The sequence below is a fragment of the Lepidothrix coronata genome, unplaced genomic scaffold (assembly GCF_001604755.1).
Source record: "Lepidothrix coronata isolate B3197 unplaced genomic scaffold, Lepidothrix_coronata-1.0 Scaffold234, whole genome shotgun sequence".
Lineage (NCBI taxonomy): Eukaryota > Metazoa > Chordata > Aves > Passeriformes > Pipridae > Lepidothrix > Lepidothrix coronata.
In genome coordinates, this window is record NW_016690414.1 from 1,029,641 (window position 1) to 1,052,131 (window position 22,491).

Below are 22,491 nucleotides of genomic sequence, written 5' to 3' on the forward strand. Positions count from 1 at the left end.
AGACCTTTAGTAGTGGATTTACATTAAGCCCTGTATTTCTTGAAGACACCTAGAGAAGCTACGTTCCCTTCAGGCTCTTGGAAAACTCAGCAGTAGGTATTAATTTAAGAGTTTTGGCAAGTTCAGTACTTCAAATGACTTTTTTTTTCCCTTTGAAATATAAGCAGTAGTTAAAAATACTGATTTCTAGTATGACCTATAATCAGGAATTCAGATGTGCAGACTCTGACAGAAATGAAAGCACACACAGGCTGTGACAGCAAAGATATCAGCCCATGCTGGGCCAGAGGACAGAAGTGCTCCTGAAAATCCAGCATCCCAGTTTTTGCCACTTGGCTGGGAATATTTTGCCTAAAGAATAAGCCATTACAAATTTGAAAGAAATGTGGTAGATGTTTTTGCTACACAGTTTCCAGTTTACACAATTTTGAAACAATTCTCCTCTTTAAAAATTTAGTCTAATTTGAAATTAATTATTATAAAAATAAAGATGCCCAAAAAAGAAGGACACAAATCTTTAAGGGCTGCAAAATACACTGACTTTTAGTTTGGTGCCAGACTGATACTTTTAGCTGTTTAAAATAGAAAACAAACGAGGGACCAAAGCACTTTTCCACACAATCTTCATTACTATGTTTGGGTCACTGAAACAAATTATAGCACTTGCATGAGACTACAACATCAATACTATGATTACAAATACTTACAAAGGATTAACTACACTTACTACAGGTAGTTTCACTTAGCAACTACTCTGTGTCTTGGGGAGCGGGGTATTCTCTTTATACTGATATTTACGAGATTGATGCTGTTGAATAAATTAAAATAGTCTTAATCCATGATTTTTGAAAGCCACAAAAGGAACCTCTACTAAGCAAAGAAACACACACAACACACTGATCTTCAGAACTTCCAGTGCATATTTGTGTTCTGTGTCTACTATTTTATAAGGAGAAAATGCTACAGTTTAACTACTAAAGAGAATGAAAATAAAATCAGTTTTCTCAATTTGAAATTGTGACATCTCTGGTCATTGAAACACTGTGGTAAGATGAGAGACAGGCAATCAACAACACATAATTACTTGATCTACAACTTCCTCTTGATTGCCAGGGCTTATATAAATAATATATAGACACTACTCCTCCTGCCTGAGGATTAAAACATGTTTTGTTTTTTTATAATGGTATCTAGACAGCTAAGGAATGCAGCTACTGGTAAAGGAATCTCCAATGACATCAGCATTTCAATTAATAGAATTAGCTGGCTAATACTTGCCAGTGCTTATGCCTATATTTAGATTTATTTGATAGTTGCAGTAAAATTAATGAGTTAACACATACTGAGAGTGTTTCCAGGATTTGGACCCAGCTACTGAGGAGAAACAGAACCTCCATGAAATTCCTCTTCCTGTTAGCTTCAGCCTGGCCACATCCCAAAGCTTTTTGTGAGTTAAATAATTTACACTCAGCCAGTCAAAATGTTCCTGTACCCAACATACAAACCCTGTCCCAAGAATTTCAATGGGGAATTAAAGTGCACCACTCCTGTCCCTGACAGCAGCAAGCATTTCAGAGTAAGCACAAGGCAAAGCTGAAAATTACAGTGTGAGACAATCACACTCATTGACTAATGTAACTGAGAACTCTGCAGTCCTTTTTCAAGTGTAATGAATTTGCAAATATTAAGATTCATATGATCACTTCACCTCAGTTTAATTACTCTCCCCAGAGAATATCATATGCACAGCCAGTGCCAGCTGTAATCCCTGATTCACAGTTTAAACACTTATGCAAGATCATCTCCTGCAAGAGAAGAGGGAAGCCCACATTACAGACAGTAAAATTATATGAAGCGGGGAAGGTGGCAAATCTAGGTTTACCAACCCTTGAATTACGCTGAATGGTTTTTAACTTGAACTCCTCCTGGAGCACTGCCAAGGATCCGGTATCAAGGGATGCTTTAGAGCAACATATTCCGCATGCAAAAGTGCCAAGAGAGTATGTTCGGGAAATTAAATCATTCTGTTGCACTATTCAGGGCTCATGGAAGCCTGAGCAGAGGCTGGTAATTAGCTAATTTCCATGAACTCTGGGTAGAACGTTATTTAAAAGAATTCCAGCAGTATAATCTTGAAGGGGCAAGACAGCCTGGCCTGACTGGCCAGTTATCCTGCATGTCTTGTCATCCCTCTGTCTGAGGCAAGACAAGCCATTTTTAGCTGCACATGGATGGGCAGCTAGATTTCTGAAAATAGCTACATCTGCAATTTTACAGTTAAATATGTAATTTCCTCACAAAGAGTCTAATCACTCTCCCATTTAAGTGGACTGCAAAAGCTGGATCAAGAGAAGCAATGAATCAAGCCCTCAATTCAACTTCCCTGTAGGAAAATAGGCATTAATCTTGGGTTTATCCAACTATCTTTGCGACTGTGACCAGCAGAAGTACCAGGGCAGGCAAAGCTGAACTAAGGAGAGCTGCTTTATGTGCAACAGAGCAGCACACAGGCTTTATGGATGCTAGGATAGCCCTTGGAAACACCACAGACTTCTCTAATTATCTATTAAGGAACACCAACCCCAAGCCCAACAATTCAGAATTATCAGGTACCAAGTTACTGTTTGTTCGTGGCAACCTCATTCACAGGGACAATTTACATTCCTACAGGAAACAGCACCCTGCAGGCAGTGATCACCACTGTGGATGAAGAGCTGTGCCTGGGCCTCAACTTATTTGTTGCATTAATAATTTCTTTTTTAAAAAAATGTATGAAGTTAAAACCAAAGCATTTCTTCAGTCAATTTTCTTTGAGAAGGAGTATTGTGACGTCATTTCCTACAAGTGGTAAACGTTATCTCTACAGATTTTCAGACAGTGCAGGTGAGGGGTTTCATTTTTAAATAACCTGTATATGATGTTTTATCTTCCCAAACTCCACTTCTCCAGTTTTAGGCCATCTCCTTCCGAGGTTTGCAATGGTAAAAGCATGGTAAGCCAAGACTGAGACCTTAGGTACAATGAACCATATTTTACACAGAGAAGAATAAGTTATAACTGCACATTCCTCTGGTTTTATATTACTAATGATCTGCACATGGCTCCTCAGCCACTGTGGGACACTATCTCTCCATAAGCTGATTAATTTTGTATGTGCAACATGCATTTGAGAAATAATACTCTTTCTGATGACACAGCTTCATAGCCTGCTAATGAAACACCAGCCCCAAAGCTGTTTTCGAAGTTACACAAACATTACTTCTAATCTACTATTCAAACATCTATTTTGGAATCTTGACAACAAGGAACTAACTTTTAATGCTTTCATAACATTTCAAACTGGAAAAAAAAAAAAAAGAAAAAGGAAAGAAATGTTCTGCGTCAACAGGATCCTCCTCTTCATGGAAATTAAATGCCAAAAGCAAATATGGAATTCCCTCACGTGGCCCTGTTGTTTTCTTCACTGTATTCCCATAGACTTCAAAAAAGAGATGTCTACACATGGATTTTAAATAAATAAAAAAACCATCCATTGCGTATACAGGTCATGTGGTTCTAGCAGTTTTTAAGGTGCCACATTTTCTGAGTGAAGTTCAACTGATCAAACTGGAACAGCACTTTAGGTGAGGTACATTTACAGATATTAATTGCCTAGTAAGTAAATGAGAATGGCTAAAAACAAAACAGACAAGCTTTGGACACAGAGCCATGTAAAGAACTGGCAACTTTTTAGTCTTTACTATTCCTCATGACATAGGCAATACAAAAATCTTGGATAAGTGAATTACTCGATCCTAAAAGTGAAAACTCCTGCGGCAAACAACCAGTGTTATGGTGGCAAACAAAGCTGATTAAAAAAAATCCCTCAGACCATCAGATATCAGCTTAAAGGGCCCTGTTAGAAAGTGATGGGATGGCTGAAGAGCGTGGGAAATATGTTTGTGTGTTGGCTGCACCTGCAAAGCTCAGCTTGCAGACATTCATGCTGAGGGTAAACAAGGAGTCAGCCGTGCAGCTATTTGCAGAGTGTGCACTTCCAAACATCCCCTTCCATGTATAAAAGCCAGAACTGAAGGGCATATTTATGCCTCTGAAGTGAAAAACTGAAATGATGAGCCTCATACCGCAGATTGGCCATGGGAGGCATCCAACACGAGAACCCCCAGCTTTCATTCCTGCACTGCTAGAGCCCCTCCTTGTTCCTGCAAACCAAGGTCTGACACAGCCACAACTTAGTGGCAGATGGTCTGATGGTCCTTTTTACTTTCCAACACCAGTTTTAGAGGAAAGGGAAATCAATTTTGAGAAACAAGAAGCGGTGCTGAAGAATTTGCTCAATATGACCCAGGCACAGAGTTCCTCCCACTATTGAACAGTCCACCAGTAAAAGTCTGTACCTACAAAAGGCTTTTTCGTTGCCAAAGCCACAGGCACAATGTGCAAAGAAAAGAAGTGACAGGTCATGACAAGATAAGGAGGTGTAAACAGGTATCTGACTGGGTTTTTTTACAGCAAAACATAAAAAAAATTTACCCCAGTAATATTAAAAGAGTTGCTATGCTCTGCTGCAAGCTTAGTGATTCCTATCTCTGTATTTTTCAGGCTGTTACTTTATATTTGCTTAAGTAAACTTTGTATTTGGTCAAGTAAACTCAGCATACCAAAACATTGCCAAACATGGTAAGACAGTAAGGGAACTGAGTCAAAAGACATTGTTTGAAGGGAAAATATAGATGGATGGGAGGATACTTGCATATAAAACATCAATCAATTATGCAACCATCTGCATGACTCAGTAGATGTGAAAAAATTATTCTCCTGAAGGAATGTGCTTAAAAACATACGGAACAATATTATTTCTCCCTAAGTTCCCTCTACTCTGAACTACTTCTGTCCATTTAGCAAACACAAAGGGGCTTCACTGCTGCTATGGATTAGAGAACATTTCAATAAACCTTGGTCTCTCACAGGAAATCGCAAGAACAAGATCCCAGCCTGTCGCTGTTTCACCCAGGCTTTACTTCCCACACTAACTCCTGCTATCCAAGTATGAAACTTTGTCAGCCTGCTATGCCCAGACCTGCAAAAAGACTGTACTGCTTCATAGGACAGAATCCCATAACAAATGTTCCCCTTTTTTGGAATCAAGTAACACACAGAAGCTGTCACCCTCCAGGTAATTGTCAAGCCCTTGTAATCTGCATCACTGTGGAACAGCCAGACGTTTGTATCACAGATACAGCTCTTCAAAATGGCTCAATATTCCAGCCATCAAAAGAATTTCACTCCTTTTCAGGCTCCTGATGAAGTGTGTGAATTTTCAAGTGCTCAGCACCCAGTGAGAACAAACAGTCCTGTTTGTATCACTTGTACAGCAATTGGCCATTTCTCTGAGGACATTATCAAAAGCTGTTCCAGCTTTGTTCTTTTCGACAGCATCGCTGCCTAATGGCACCAAGCATTTCCTGCAAAAATAAAGATAGCCTCACTTAGCTTTTCAAAATAATCGATTTGAAAAAACTGGGGCAGAGAACATGTGGAATGTATTAACTTGTCCTGATTTCGTGGAGGAACTGTCAGTCGGTTTGTGCGAGAGCAGGGCCATTCTCTCACTGCAAAAGCCTTGCATTTCAGGAATTCAGAAACTGGCCTCGGGGAAAAAAATAAGTCCTTTTCTGCTGAACTCAGACATAAAAGGATTTGAGCTCAGAGGTTCTTTGCTTTCTAAAAAAAAAAAATAAGTTCTCTAAAATACGAGTACATTTCGATAACTTGTGCAAGTCATAAAAGCAAGTTTACACAGCCTGGTGCTTCCCCCTACACAAAAGATGTTTCTGTTGCAATTATAGTTAAGAAACAAGAGCCAAGTGTGCTGACTGAAGCACAGGGGATGCTCCAGAAAAGACTGTTTTCTGCTTAATAATCTTCTGACAAAAACAAGGAAAGCAGAGACTTGGCATTACTGTTTACCATCATTACTGTTAATTTGACTGTTCTTCAGTACATGTGCACATATTCATGGGCACCTTTTTTACAGGAAGTTGCTTCTGTAGAGGCAACAAGTGATTTAGTAATAAAAATGAATTCAACATAAGTATAAAATCTTAATACTTTTTCTCCCCTCCATTTTTCTTATTTTGGACAAGCTTTTTTCCCCCCCTTTTCTGCTCAATCCTGAAAAATTGGCCAAATTGAAGTACTGCTTCTTGACTTCTATTTTGGCAAACAGCTTTAAAAGGATCCCTCAAATAACAAATAGCAAAACTGCAGTTATGGAACCGAAACAAACCCTAGGTAATAAGAGGGAATAAGCACTGCTTGCAGAGACTGCTTCCCATTCAGGAATCACTAAAAAGCTACAGAATTTCAGTGGTATCAAGGTACCTTCAGGTCTCTCAGTCCCTCCCATTCCAAAAGCCTCATGCAAAAATGCAAAGCCTTCACTACTGACTCCAACACATTCAGTTCCTCGGTCAGTAATCTCTCCACAGTGGAGTGGTATTTTAATCTTTATAAAACTTCAAGTAATGGTAACAGTTTTCAAATTCCCAAGGGTCAAATTTTAGCTTTAAATTATGCCTCTGTTAACCTTTTGTATTTTCCCACTTTGCCACTTCTCCCCTGGTCTTCTGCCTACTGCCCTTTGTGGCAGCTCCTCCAGTTTAGAAAACTCAGCAAAGCTGTAACTTACTCTAAATTTGATGCTCATGCATTGCAAATATGCTCACAGGGAAACCTGGGCATCACCCTTAAGACAAGGCAATTCAGTGCAGGTAAAAAATGCCAGAGAGTTTAATAAAGTTATCCGAGAATGCATAAAATATGCAGGTGAGGAGAACAGCAATAGAAGCTAAAAACAGATGGTATATGAGATGGTACTGAAATCATCACTTACAGCACTGAGGTGAACTGCAGGAAAAGCACCACACTGCAAAAGCATTACTTCAGCTCATGCTCAGCACAAATCAAACTGCAATCCACTGAGAAAACATCCTTCACTATTCTGTGAGTTTACAAAAATGCAAAGACTTCACTTCTCCTCTATAACGTTATAGCCTTGTTTTCTAGCAAACTGCACTCAGATGTTGCTCCTCTGACATCATTAATCTCCATGGAAACCTTAGAATAACTGTTGGCCTGAAATAGGTTCTGTCATCCCAGATCAACTCTAAAGTAGTCCAGCAAAAGATCTTATATCTCATTTTTCTGGCTGTACATTTTTACCAGTGAGCACAGCTGAAGAGTTACAATTCCTGCAGCAGCTCTGAAATAGAGCTTTCATTCCTAACAATCAGAACATACACAAAGTCAAAGATTACCCAAGTCGAGACTAAGATGTAGACTTGAAAAAATAAACCCAAAAGATGGGTCTGCATGGAATTTTAGAAGATGATTAAAGCTAGGAGACCAGGCTCCTAAAATTCCTCGGTATCTCTGCACAGCATTATCCCCTTACAAGAAGGGAGCAGGGCAAAGCAAAGAGATTTTTCTAAAGGTATTTTTTTTTTAATTTACTTTTGGGAGTCATTAGGGGAATGTCTAATTTAAGTGGAGTGCAACCAGATGGGTCATGTTGGGTTTTTCTTTCTCCTTCTCCACACCAATGCAGCCACTGTCGGTGACTGATGTCCCCAGCATGGGGTCAAGGCAGTTGCTCAGGGATGTTCTACCCAGCAAACAGGTCCTCTGGAAGCGAGTTTTGTGCTGAGTTAAACTGACAGAGATACAGAGATATCCTAAACGTCACAAAAGCTGTTCCCTTGGCAAGAAGCCACGTACCCAAATTGGTTCTACAAGGAAAACACACTGCCTGGGTGTATACAAATGCATATGTTACACAGCTAAATAAATAATTGGACTTCTCATAGACCAAAATCAAGGAAGTAATCTGGAAAAAGGAGATTTGAGACTTGCATAGCTGCAAGTGTCACGTTGCATGAAAACTTGCTTTCTTGAATGTAATTCAGTCATTGTTACGAATTTCTGGGGATAATTAACGAATTGTGGCATAAATTTTTCTGAGATGCGAGCAATAAAACAAAGAGAAGCAAAAGAAAACAAGGGGGGGAAATAAAATAGTATATAGACATTTGTACTGATTCATTTTCAACAGTCTTACAAGGAGTTACCTCCACTTACAGCTGCAAGTACTTAAGACATTTCCAGAAAAAAAAAAAAAAACAACCAAACCCTTAATTCCTCAGCTCTGATCTTCCCAACTTTAACTCTCTCAAGTCATTCCCTGATCACAGTTTGTTTCTATTCTGGGCAGAAAGCTTCTTTTATTGTGTATTTGTCCATTTTCAAATCCAATCAAGTCCTGGGGCCTCTCTGTATGGTTTTTTTTTAGCTACTGTGGTCATATGGTACAACAGAAATGCCTTAGCATAGGGATGTTGACAATCTCACCTGCTGGAGTAACACTGCTGGTGTCTGAGAACATCCAGGTTTTCACTGTTGAGTCTGGATTTTTTTTGTTTCACTGCTTGTTTTATCTCAGCAGCATTTAGATGTGCACTAGGCAGAACTGGCTGAACTTGGTGGGTGACTTATTGATACCATCTCTGTTGAATTTAGGAGTTCATTTGTTAATGAGTAAGCTGCTAAGTGAAACACTAGAGACCCACAGTGTCACATCAATTCATAAGGAGGTATAAATATAACCCTGAACAGCAGCTTTGTCTTGTGCCATAGGAGACGGAACTGAGAAAACACAATCCCGCGCTCTCTGTCTTTGCAAGGCAGGACACAGACTGTGCTAGGTCTGAGGACAAGCCTCAGTTAATCATCAACCATCCCTCTGCATGCTTCCCAAGTGTCAGGCCCTTTGAATACCTTAGTCTTTTATGAGGGAAAGGAGGATAGGGGGTACACATCTGATGAATGAGGTGTTGGACTGGGACCCTCAGCCAGTGACTGATGTGTTCAAAGCCACACGCTCTCAGATTTTGACCCTTCTCCAAGTAACAAGCAGGAGGAACAAGGCAGCTGCACGGTGACATCCTTATTACTGAAGTTCTGGGGAAAGAGGAGTGAATCCACCAAAACCTGAAGCCTGGATGATGCCAGCTTTACAAGCATGTGGCACAGCAGGCTCTCACCTTTTTCTCACTGTGTAGGAGCCAAATACGCTCCCCAGTCTTTGTGCTTGCTACTGATTACAGGGGTAGAGTCAACAGGATGCCAGCAAACAGAGCTTGTCTAACACAAGAGAGGAAAACAAATGCTAGACAGCCACGTTTTTTGCTCCCACTGGGAGTTCCTTGTAGTTTGGTGGATGCTGTGCCTTGCACTTACTTGCTGACAATGTAATATCACCTCTGCAGTTTGGATTTTTGCCTCAAAGAGAAGAGAAGCAACAAACACTGAGTTTTAACTCTTAAATGAGCATCCATCCAACAACACAGTGATCATACAAGGCCCAGTCAGGGATTCTACCACCAATGGTGGCCATGAGGTGATAGCCAGGGGAGTGTACCTGACCAGACCAAGCATGGAACTCCACTTTTCTCAGAATATTCTTCTGCAGTTTCCTTCTCAGAAAAAATAAGCAGTATTTTTGTGTGTTAAATGGTTTTCTCGATGAGTTTTTCCTGCATAATCAACTTACTAAATTCATAAGAACAAGCTCTAAACATCATGAAACCAAGCTAACATACATAATCTAATCTGCTAACTCTGACTAACATTCCACCCTTGGAAGCCACAGGTGCCCAAGGAGAGACAGCAGCAGGATTGCTGCCCACGCCTGTGTCTGTATATTTTCTTCCAGGCCTTCCTTCATTTTTATGATGGCCTCAAAACTGTGGAATCACAGTGCAACATGAGAATACAAAACCTTTCAACCAGAAGAATGACTCAGTAAATTAGATTAGAGCTAGAGCAATAAATTGCTGCTTGTGGGGTTTTTTTCCCCTCTAATTCTCAAAGCCTGGCCCACCTTCCTTTTTCTCTGGCTCCTACCTCTGAGAGCAAGAAGTTACGAAGCCTTAATAACCCTGCTGCTAGCATGAAGGAGAAATTGCTTGGTTCTTTCTCCCAAAGAGGCTTTTATGAAACAGTCAGACTTCACCAGCTCAGCAAACAGAATACAAAACACTGCCTGTAGCAGAGAACATCAAGGTAGGACAAACTTGAAGCACAGAATGAAAGGGCAAGTAATTTTATTTTTTTTTGTAGCAACTGAAGTTAAATTTCACAGAGGGAGGACTCAAGTTTTTGTAACAAACAAGACGACCTGGTTGCTTTTGTTACCAGTCCTCTCCACAGTAAGACGTCTCATTCTGGTCTTACAGCAATTAACTCTAACAAACAGAAGCAGCAGGGAGACAAAGGGAAGAAAAAAATTCACAAAAGACAACTGAACTTCCAGGCATTTATGAAACAGATTGAGGACCAAAAGAGGCAACATCTGAAAAGGTGACATATGTATCTTTGTGAGGCAAAAGCTCTGGCTGTACCAACACCCTGACATTGCAGCTCAGAGTGGAGCACCAGGGTGTGTCAAAACCAGGAGTTCATTAATTGCTGTAAAGGCACTGTGTCATTTTATTATACAAGGAGCACCAGACACAACAGTTGAAATGTTTTAAACGAACTCTGTATTTTTAAATAATTGCTTATTGAATATAAGCTCTCATTCTCAGTGCTTCCAGCAAGCTGCTGTGCTAAACAGATCTCATCCACTGTGCAATCTTATGTACTTAATTAAAATTAAAAAAAGCTCTCTAATACCTGTTATTTCAAGGACCTCATGTGCAGGTTTTTACTTTCAGGATTGCTATGAGAAACCTATTTGACTACAAGAGAGGTTCAAACAAGCTTCCAAGGCAAACATAAAATATTCAAAGCCAGCAAGGACATCATAAGGTTTAATTACAGAAAGCAAATGCAGTTGATGAATATGAGCCTTCCTGGGTCACAGGATCACTGGACTTCAGTGCTGAAGCTTGGTTTGGTTTAAAATTAATACTTATTTATATTTCTTAAAGAGCACTTTAAAACTAAGTCCAAAGGTAACCTAATCACTTTTGGCATTTTGAAACTTAAATGACTGGAGACTCATTTTCTTTTAGGATACACACACACACACACACATAGGTACCCACATGCACCAAACCACCACTGCAGCTCTAGAACAATACAAATGCTTTTTGAACTCCGGGACAGCCTGGATAATATTGTTCTGCCATAGCCAAATACTTCATTATCCACTTGATTTCTGAACAGCATGTGTTCTGCTTGGCCCCACATGGATGCCAAAAATGACTTGTGTTGCTGTTTGTCAGTTGCCATGCTATTGTCAACTCTGCCACCCTTAGGGAATACAACATCCACCCACAATTTCTCAAATTTGCATTTGCAAGCTCTGCCCGGCACCAGCTGTATTTTCCAGGAAAATGGTAACATTTTTCAACTGTTCTAATGCCTGTTTTTTTAATAGTAACAAACAGATTCAGGTTAGACATTAACAGTGATGCTTGAGTCATGTGCAATGGCAAAGGGGAAAGCCAAGAGACAGCAATACTCTGGTATATCCATGGAGAATATGGAGCAGAGAAAATACAAGTTGTTTGGCCTGGAGCTAAACCTATATTATGGGTGAAAAAGGCAACTCTAGGCAATGCCTGTACAAGGTAGTACTCTCTCCTCCCTCACTATGTGTAGACTTTTCTGCATAGCACAGCTTGCGGAGAAAAAGACTGAAACATTCCCAACTGCCCACTGTGAGATTCACTTGGGTAATCCAGAGCCCCTGGTGACACTGGTCCTGCAGATGACAGCATTTAAGCAGACTGGCTCTTTGTAGTCATTGTTACACAGTTTATCACTGAAACTCATCCTCATTTCTCCAGGAGAATTTAATAGATTAGAGATCATAGCAATGGGTTCCCACAACAGGTACACATTAAGGAGCAAGACATCCAAACCACAAGGCATTGTCTAGAGGAACAGTTACTTTCCATTTGGCTTGAAAAATTGGATTTTCTGGATGAAAAAAAAAGTACTTCTAAATATGGGTCACTGATTCCCATATTTCTTATTAGTCTTCAGGCTTTGCACTCAGCAGTTTCATCAGGTGCCAGTGACACTCGTGACACTCGTCCGTGGCAACAGAGTTCAAAATTCAATCATGGAGAAGTCTCCCATTTAGCAAGGGCAAGAACTGGATGGAACTCTTGGCTGATCTCTTTGTTGGCCTGGTTTTGTCATGACAATTACTGAGGTTCACATGAACCAAACAAGAGCTGGGAAAGCCCAAAAGCTATGTTATGGCTTTGTTAAGCTGCACTTTGGGAGTGTGTCTGGAATCCCAGCAGCTGCCTAGGCAGCCCTGCTATCAGAGGTGTGTTTCTACTGCTGCTTCACAAAGTTCCTCTTCACAAGCTGGTCATTTACATGTCGTGACCTGTGACTGCTCCCTCACAAACTGTGCAGGCTCTAAGTGTGGAAATAACACTACTGCCAGTTATGGCAGAACCTGCCAGACACCAGTTTCCCAGTGCAACAACCCCTGCCCCACATGACACAGTTGACCCCCACTGTTCCCCAAGCTGCCCCCTCAAGGAGTCTCTTTTGGGTCTTGGCTTTCTTAAGTTACTGGATCAGATAACAAAGACTCCAGTGACAATACCAGCTCCCTGACCTTCCTTCCCACATCAGCCAGTTGTTCGTGTCTCTGTACCAGCCACGATACACCACAGTACAAAAAAGTGTGTGCATGTTTTCCTCTGTTCTTAAGAATAAAATTGGCACCTGATGAGGTTCACGGTCTGACATTTCCACAGAAAGGTGGTGGTGGGTTGACATTTTAAAACATTATAAGCCAGTACTGCTGTGAAACACATAAGACCTAGAAATTACATGTTGAAGTAATTTTTGTTGAGTAATTTTGATACTCCTAATCATCATACTAATTACAGGATAATAATTAGGATAAATATGTGAAGCCAAGTCATATACCTATATATATATAGGCATATGTGCACACACAGTTGATTGAGAGTCATACAATAGTGGACTAAAAGTTTGAATTGATGGACTGAGAGAGGGACAGGCTCCATCAGCACCACATTTGCAAATGCTACTCAACTGTGATTTCTAGTTTAGGAATGAGCAACTTACAAAGGAGTTCTGGGCTGGATGGATAAACAGAGGTCTAATTAGAGTGATGTGCTGGGAAGCTCTTCCTTCTGTGAAGCAATAAAACAAGGTGGTCAGTGTAAAACCTGGTGTTATCTGCTAGATCTCACTATTGCAAAAACACCCGTCCCATAGTCCACAGAAGTACAGTATCCAGACAAACACTTCAGAACAGGATTTGGTTACGCCACTGTTAAATCCTCCGTGGGAAACATTTTGCTATATAACCCTGCACAGAAAGAGATCAGTCGTGGCTGGCGGTGTTGGAAGCTCTGGATGAGGCATTGGAAGCTCTGGATGAAGCATGCCATTTCCCACTGCACCATGCCAGGACAGCTTTTAACATGCATAAAGCATCCTGAATGATTAATAAATCATCACAAAGGAGCAGCTGAGCAGAGCTGCCACATTTATATCTCCCCAGAATAAATGCTAGCTGATTTTAATTGTGTTTCATGTCTTCCTTAGACAAGCAATATAAACTTGGGAAGATTTCACTTCAGAATGAGTAACAGACAGGCTCCAACAGCAGGGGACTGCTATCACAGGAGCAGAGCATGAGCATGACAAAACAGGAGGACAGTGATCCTTCTGCACATCCACTCCTAAGGTTTCTAAGCATCTTGCCTATGTGGCCAGGTTTCACCCTATTGCAGCTAAAACGTTCAGCCCTGTTAGTATCATCTGTATTTCACAGAGCTGCAGTCATAGGCCATGTGCTACTCTGTCTGGCATTGTAACAAATCAGAGCCAAAGTCATTCCGTGTCCCAAACAGCCCATGGGAAATGCTGCCAGAGATACTCTGGATAGCTAAGCTGGAGGGGTATGAGGCACCTTGGAAACTGTCAGGTAATGCTTCCTGCACAAGAGCCCTAAACCAGTGGTTTGTTTATAGAAAAGAGACTTTCTATGAGAAATGGAAGAAATATATGGAGGCAGCTCGTCGGATGTTGTGGTGGCATCTTTTGCTGCAAGAGGCTGCAAAAAGAATATAAAGGTCTTGAGTTCAGAGTGGAAAAAATGAACAACAAAGGGCTGTGTCATGGACTTATCAAAAGTGAGAGTATGTTTCCTATTACAGAGAGAGAAACAGAGCAAGGGTGGCAGCCACTAGGAATCAAGGTGAAGAGCCCTGGAAGTACAAAAGGGCAGCTGATGTTTGATGTACAAGAAGCCAGGAGAGGAAGAAGCAAACGGGACAACGAAACCATCAAAGAAACGGGCTAAAAATTGTGAAATCATTTCAAACTGGTGAACTAAGATTGCACTTATCAAGGCAAGTTTGTTACAGTAACAGGAACATAACACAGTAAGAATTAGGGGAAACAACTAGATGTGTGCACAGATAAGAAGCTTTCTCCAGCAGATGTTAAGCATCTGCCATGCAGTTCCCTCATGCAGCAGTCTTCAGGCTGTGACCCAAAGATATCTGAGTAACTAATAAAATTATCAGTCAGAGAAGTGTTATGGTGGTGCTCACAGCACTGGAAGTGAATCAGGGGCAAGAGGGAAGTAGCAGAGAAATCTGGGGGAGACCAAGGAGGACAAAGAAGGTACTGGAGAGAAAGAGTGCACGAAAGGTGAAAATGGCTCTTTGCTGTGTGTGTGAATTTAAGAGAAAACTGAAGATGAAGAGGGAGATTGAATACAACCAAGTGCACTGACAGTAGATGGAGCTGTGAGATAAGAGGAAAAAAAATAACCTTTAAGGGGACTAATTAAAATGGCAATTCTGAAAATGAAGGCATAAAACCCTACCTTCATGGGAAGGCATGACAGACAATCCACAAGAGCTGTTTGGTATGAGCATGACAGCCATACCAGGGCAGCAGAAGGAGCTGAAACAACCTGTCACTCTTTTTTCCTGCCCTTAGATGAGCAAACACTGCTCATGCCTAACACAGGTTAAATCCCTGCCAGCTTCCTGTCAGCCAAGTGCCAAGATCAGCCAAGTACTAGGCAAACACAAACTCGACCTGATTTAACAACCATATTGAGGGGTCGTGCAAGTTCTCCATGCTTTGCACTCCACACTACATGCTAATGCCATCTGAATTTCTGCCACAAAAGCACAGACAAAAACTTTGTACTGTTTTCTGAGTTCTCTTAAAAATAAAGGAATTCACTATCGGAAGCCTGTTTTGATCTTTGGAAAGGAATAAGTAATACTTTGAGGTAAAGGCTAATGAACACGATATATAAAAAGATCTGCAGAGACAAGTGGTATCACTCTATTACCATTAGGAAGTCTATAAATGTACTTCAACACAGGCTCTACTTCATATCCACATTCAAAACAAAGCTGGACAACTACAATAACTCCAGATGGAACCATAAATTTTACTTGAAACTTTTCTGTAAACAGGAAAAAAACAAAGCCTGGTCCTGCATAAAACAGGTTCCTGTATTAGGCAACATTCAGTGAGCCTGTCAAGTGTCAGACAGCTTCATTTGTCAGGGACCTAACAACTGTTTTAGGACAGACTTTGACATCTCATCCTTCTGTGAACATTCTCTGAAAGATGCAAGTTCATGCTTATATGGAACTAATGAACAAAAATGAAATAGCTTCTAGCCTTGTTCACTGGAGATCCCAGTAAGGCTCCTGTAAGAACAAGCAACAAAAGAGAAATTTTATATCAACTTTAATTCCTATTTCCCCTCCCCCAACTTCAAAAGCAATCTCTGGTCACCCTTTTTCAAGAAAAGAACTGGACCCTCCAGTGCAATGCCACAAATCTTTTTGGAGGAGAGAGCACACAAACCATCAATCAACATTATCAGAGCCATTTTCCAGAGACCTGGAGAAGAGCCTGTGTCCAAAAGCTTAATGGCTGGTCTCTGCAGTCAGCCTCATGAAAGATACCATCTGCTTTTACAGATCTTGCTTTTTAACATAAAAAACAGGGGAAAAAAAGCACCCAATTGGCAATATTTACTAACAATTCCCAAGAGGTGGCACTGAGGCCTAGTAATGTTGCTTGGTGTTAATTGCAGGCCGGGGCCTACTTAAACCAGCTGCCAAATGGATTGTCAAATGGGAATTCTGTGCACAGCTACAGGAGAATACATTAAAGTATATGATTAATTTTATCAACAATAACAGACAGGGTAAGTTTCAGTTTGTAGTTACATAAATGAGTCTACAGTCACACAGCTTGCCTGCTGTACATCAAGCAATCCATTCCTCTTATTTTTGGGAAGCTGAGCTTTGAATCATGTTGTGTAATTTATAAATCACCATATTGAAACCTGCTGATTATGCCATGCACGCCAGTACTCAGCTAAGTAATTTCCAGGCACAGTGGAAACCACGGAACTGTTCTTGGGCCCTTCAGACTACTGACATACATGCTAATTATGTGCTACTTAATAGTAATGTGTAGCTAGATGTAAATTACAATATGGTAGGGTTGGTTAAGCCCTTTGTTATTTAACACGCTTTTACACGTTATTTTTTTCAAATCAGCATCCTGTCAAAGACACAAATGGCAGTAGCTCAACACAGGAAAGAAAACTACCACGGCCAGCCCCTGTTCCTCACTGCTACCAGTGCGGCACTTGAGTAACAGAGCCAAGGAAAATAATCCAGGATGAGCAAATGCACAGCTGCAACTGCGAAGTCCTGCTTTCCACCACAGAGCCTCTGCATCTCCACACTCAGTGAACCTTGATCCTGAAAACTTGTCAATAAAGAGACCACAACAAAGGGGTTTGACACACAGCTAACAACCTATTCAAATGTGAACGGCACTAAGTGGATGACCAGGAAAAGGAACCCAAAAGGGAGGGAATAGCAAACACTTTCTGTTTGTTTCTAAATGCTCAAACATTCAATTTGCTGTAAGAGAACACAATAAAAAATAATGGAGCAATATTTAGGTCTAACAACTGCCAAAGCCAACAACACCAAATCTCTCTGGTCCCCAGTGTAACTAGCCAGCTGTACAGTATGCTGAAAGTTGAAGTATTTTATTCTTACTGAAGCAAAAAAAAATTGTGTCTGGAAGCGCTGCAGTAGAATTCCAGGCAGAGTACTAATTTCTGCCATAATACAAGGACTGCTAGACCATTTGGAAATTTAATAAGAAGGCCAGCATTCACAACAACACTGCTGGATGAGGGTTCAGGAAAGAGAGAGAATGCTGTTTGTCTTTTCTTGAAGAAGAGTTTTCTTGATAGATTTTATGACTGCAAAATACTTCTGGCCAAATCACATGGATCAATTCTTCCTAATTTTGGCACCTAGTAAAAGACATGTTCTTAGAAACATTCCTAAAAACCCTGTAGCAAACAAGAAGGGAAAGTGGGGAGTTTGTCCATCCAAGTGTGAACAAGTGTCATCCAACTGTGGGGAGTTTGTCCATCCAAGTGTGAAATCCAACTGTGCATTAGGCCCTTCAAAGAATATACATGAGCCATACAAGGAACACAAGAATTATACAAGGAACACAGGAATTACACAAGGAACACAGGAATTACACAAGGAACACAGGAATTACACAAGGAACACTGCTACTTATTTTAGGGAGCCTGTTTCACCAGTTGCTGACGGTTACAATTTCCCAGTGGCAAAGACATTTTACAATGTCTTTATTTTATTTCAGCAGGGGGAAAAAACCCAACCAAACCCCACCTATTTCCTTCTTTTTTTCTTACATTGTATACGAGTTCACTGACAAGGGTTAAGGTTTGGATTGAGAAACAGATACATGATCACAGCTGAAGGAATAGCAAATTACAGTTGAATGAGGAGAAACAGGAATTTGGGTTGGAACAGGGAACTGCTAAGGAAGTTTTACATCCAGGGCAGTACAACATGGACCTGTATCCTCCCATTTCTATTTCATGCAGGCCAGCACACTCATCTTTTTCTTCAGCACTGCCTTATGTGTGCTTTAATTGCATCAGGCTAACAAGCAGTTGACATCTTACAAAATGTTGGAACTAGGGATTGATGTTTTAAGGGATGGAAAGGCTGGCATTTCAAGCTGCTTTACAATGGTGAGGGACACAGACTTCAACAGAGGGTCGTAAGAGGAGCAGTAAAAATCACATCTGAACTGATGTGGGGAAGTGAGTATTCCAGGTCCTGAGATTCCGTATCTGATGAGATTCCAATTCTGCATTTCTTAAAAGAATCAGCAAACAGTAACGTGTTAACTCCATCTAGAGTAACACATGGAAAATAGAAACTCTCATTTGCTGGACTTTGGACTTGCTGCTTCTCTTTTGACTCAGGCATCTCTCTGTTAGCTCTGGCAGCCACACGTGTTGCAGCCAGTGACCTGCCCACCGTCATATCCCCGGTGTGAAATCCAGGATTCACGTCTGTCAGCAGGGATACTTGCACCAATGCCTATAAACCATCACACAGGTTCTACAACTGGGGTAAAGGAAAGAGTACAGAGAGATGGATCTTCCTGAAAAGTTCTGCTTTTAGCCTGTCACACTGATTTTAGGTGTAGCCTCAGGGTATCTGAGTATCAGGGTATCTATGCAGCCTTGTCACCCTGTCCCCCTCTAGGGGGATTACTCTATACCACAGAATATCCTTAGATTCTGGGCATGGTGCTCCTGTACACACTTTTGGCATCCAAATCCCTCCCATTCCTCTTTGCAAAGACTCAAGTTTTAAATCTCTATGCCTACTCAGGGTGTCCAGCAACAAGTTTGTTCTGTAGCCTTAAGTCTTAAGAGCTCGAGAAAAACTCATTATGTCTTTAAATGACAGTTACACGTCAGTCCTCTTTCCCTCAGCACTCAATCTTTTATATTGTTTTTCTCCATTCAAGTTAGATTATTCAAGGAATCACTGATTCCTTCCCCAGTGACTCAGGAGTGATAAAAAACCTGCCACTGCATAGCAGGAACACTGAAATCATTACCCAAAAATGATCAGCCAACACTGGGGGATTAAAACAGGACTGTGCACTCCCTTCTCCACACTCAGCAGGTGCCATTAGTGAGGTCCTCAGACTTTTTCCATGCTTCCCAAGTACAGCAAGGCTCAAGGGATACCCTTCCCAGAGTGCCAGGCAAAGAAAAGTGGTAAAGCAGCAAAAAAGGTGGGGATGTCTTGCAAATGACCCAAATTTTGTACTCAAAAGGTAGAAAATATACACATGGAGCAGAAATTAAGTGCTAAACCATAGCTAGTCTGCAACCAGTGAAAATTGAACAGAAATAGAAAACAGAAATTTATTTATATTTGTTGATAGCTGGGTGCTCTGAGTAGCACAATTCTGTGAAGGACAGCAAAGAAAAAAAATTAAGCAGAAATACCAAGTGATGAGTCCCAAAATTTTCACTCTGTGGTCTTAAGAATTAAACCTAAAAACAGTGGCCCCAGTATGGCTGCAAAATAATTTATGAAGTTTTTTAGATGTGGGCAGTTTGAAAATATAAAAAGGTTGTGACACCATAACACAGTCACAGCAAAACAATATAATCTCAATAAAATAAGCAGCGTATTTTACAGTTAGTATATCTGTCATTTCCTTTTCCTTCATAAAACTCAGAATAAAACATTTTCTCCTCCACATCCTTTTTCCACTGCTGATATGAAACTGCACTTCTGCACGTACATGCACATAATGGTGTCCTATTTATATTTTTGTTTTTTTGAAAATATTTATATTTTCTGTTAGCACAACAGGCATCTGTAACAACACAGAACTCACTAACTTTCTGCCATGTTTCCCATTTTAAGCAGCATTCCTGTTGGAGCTTAGTCATGATAAATGAGCTCTGAATATTTTCATGTCTTTTGAACGGTAATGGTTTCAGCACTGGAAACTTTTTAGTCAAAGAAAAGCTTGTGAACACGCACAAATATTCATGATCTCACTATGGTCAAATGATCCTGCTTAGAATCCTGAATAAAAACATATACAGACATCTAATACTGGAATAAAGAAGTTCCATTCTTAAGAGCATTAAGTTAAACATTTCCAGTATAAATAGTAAAAAAAACCCAAACTATGATGACATTTTCAGTTTGATGTATTTAGGCATGTAATAGATAACACTAAAAAAAAGAAGTGTATTTTTTAATGGAAATATGCAAAATTGCAGAGAGACAAACATATACCTTCTTCCAAGTGGTTGGGCCATGTGATGTAAACAACTGAAATTTCCGTTTAATTTAATAAGACAGTTTTGGCAAAGACTTTAATTCTAAGTTCGCTATTAAATGACAAATTTTCATTCATCACCTAATCAATTCTACTCAGCTTCAGTGTATAAATTACATCTCACTCAAACTTTATGCTAACCCTGCTCTGTTTTGTAATGGTTTCCAATAAAATGCCACAAAAAACTTCATGGTTCATTCCTATTCGTAATGATTTCCCATGAAATTTTATATAGAAGATTATCCAACATAATTAATTTAAAAAAAAAAAAGTAGACTGTCAAGTTCTTCTTTCTAACTGTCACTGTCTGAAAATAAAAAAAAAAGGATTAGTCCAAAGCATCCTTCATTGAAATTATGTTGTTAGTTCAGTGTGTTCTCATAAGAAAATTTATATATAATATTTTCACTTAGGGCTTCTAGGAAGACCACTTGGATATTGCATGAAGTTCACTCCAATACAGAAGGGTCCTGATATTTTCATCTTACATACATTTAAGCCTATGATTGCACTCACCTCAGTGAGGCTTGCCATGGAAAAATAGCAAGGCGTACTTTTATACTTTTCAAAGTAAATTTGCTGTCATTTTGATGAAAGAAATCCTCCACTTGAAAAAGCTTGACAGCAACAATTTTGGGGTTTACTTTTCTTACAAAAATACAGGCAATAGTCTGCATAGGCACTTTATACTTTCCTCGAAGCCTCAATCTCCTAAAGCCATGAAGAAATTCTTTCCAAAAGAAAGATGCTTCTCTTCAGACATTCTTAGAATTCCCCACGATCATTACTGAACAGAGGGACTATTCATGGTGATCTTATCACTCCCACATATTACATATAGTCCAGAGTCTGCTCCAGTGCAGGCAGGTGGAATGCAAGTGATTTCATCTGGACTGCACTCGGAGCTCACGGACCCAGTTACGAAGCTGGATGGAATGAGCTGGGGGAAAACACACGAAATAATTTACAATACAGTTATTCAGTGCTTTAGGAGGATCACAAACGAAGTTGCATCGGTTTTCTTCCTTAAAGCCAACCTCTCTGATCTCTGATATTTACCGTAAATTAAGAATACAGAGGGAAACCAATGAATTCATATTTGTTGCTGTTTACAACAGGTGTGTCATGAGAGCTGTAAAACCACAGCTGAGCTGTGGAACTGCAACCAGTGTCTTTAGAACTGGTGTGTGAGTTTTTACCAAACTAAACTGCCCAGCAGGAGATAGTTCACAATATTGTTCACTTCCTCCTTTCCCCCCCGGACTCCACAAGGCTCTCCCAACAAACTGCATTCCCGATTTTTGCAGGCTACAATTTCTCCCAAGGACACCATTTTTTGAAGATTTTTTTGTTGTGAATCAGACGATAAGAATGATTTTAAAATCAATGCAAATCCTGTCGCTAACTTAGGAAAAGCTAGGATTTCATCCAAAGAATGTTACCATATGCTATTTAACATTATCTGTAATGTAAACTGTGATGTGAAATATAGTCTGACTGTTAAAAGAACCAGAAAATTGTCTAGCCACTCCTTGGTTCACCATATTTCCAAAATTTTCCTGCTATAAACTCAAGCTCCTTTTTTTTGAAGTCTCTGTAAAACAACAACAACATTTAAAGGCATAAAAATCTAACAAGCTGTTTCACCATGCAAAACCAGAAACATCCCTAAGTATAAATTTTCACCAGTACTGTATCAGACTGGTTTCAAGTCATCAAAATGATTGACTCAATGAAGAAAAGGAGTGACAGGAAATTATACAAAGAATAGAAACATTGACACTTTAAAGACAGAACTTCCCTGCTCAAAGCATCTGATGTGGGGCTGCCCCATCCCTGGAAGTGCTCAAGGCCAGGTTGGATGGGGCTCTGAACAACCTGGTCTAGTAAAAGGTGTCCTTGTCCACGGCAAAGGGGTTGGAACAAGATCATCTTTAAGATCCCTTCCAACCCAGCCCATTCTACGATTCTATGATTTATTTAATTCTATAGGTTAAGTTAAAAAAAAGAAAAATTACATTTCATTTACATTTTACAGGATTTCTGACAGTCTCTGCGAACTTTTATAGCATTTGTTTTTCAGAGAAGAGTAAGAATTTACAGAAAAAAGCCTCTTAAATCCCTTATTTCCAAATCTTAACTTTTCTATGCTGTAATAGGCACACGCCTGTGGCAAAGAAAGCCAACAATTCCTCTGCCAAAAAGTCAAAA

The 22,491-nt window shown here is 40.1% G+C and overlaps 1 protein-coding gene across 5 annotated transcripts in view; it reads right to left on the reverse strand.

Annotated features, from left to right (window-relative positions):
• The window catches only part of PLCB4 (phospholipase C beta 4), a 187,242-nt gene that overhangs the window by 107,484 nt on the left and 57,267 nt on the right, over window positions 1-22,491 (reverse strand). Inside the window, exon 3 of one of the 5 annotated variants that reach the window (XM_017834553.1) lies at window positions 13,126-13,193. The exons of the other annotated variants lie outside the window; for them this stretch is intronic. The gene's annotated coding sequence lies outside the window, so the exon portion shown is untranslated. The remainder of the gene's footprint in view (window positions 1-13,125; window positions 13,194-22,491) is intronic. 5 annotated transcript variants of the gene reach the window in all.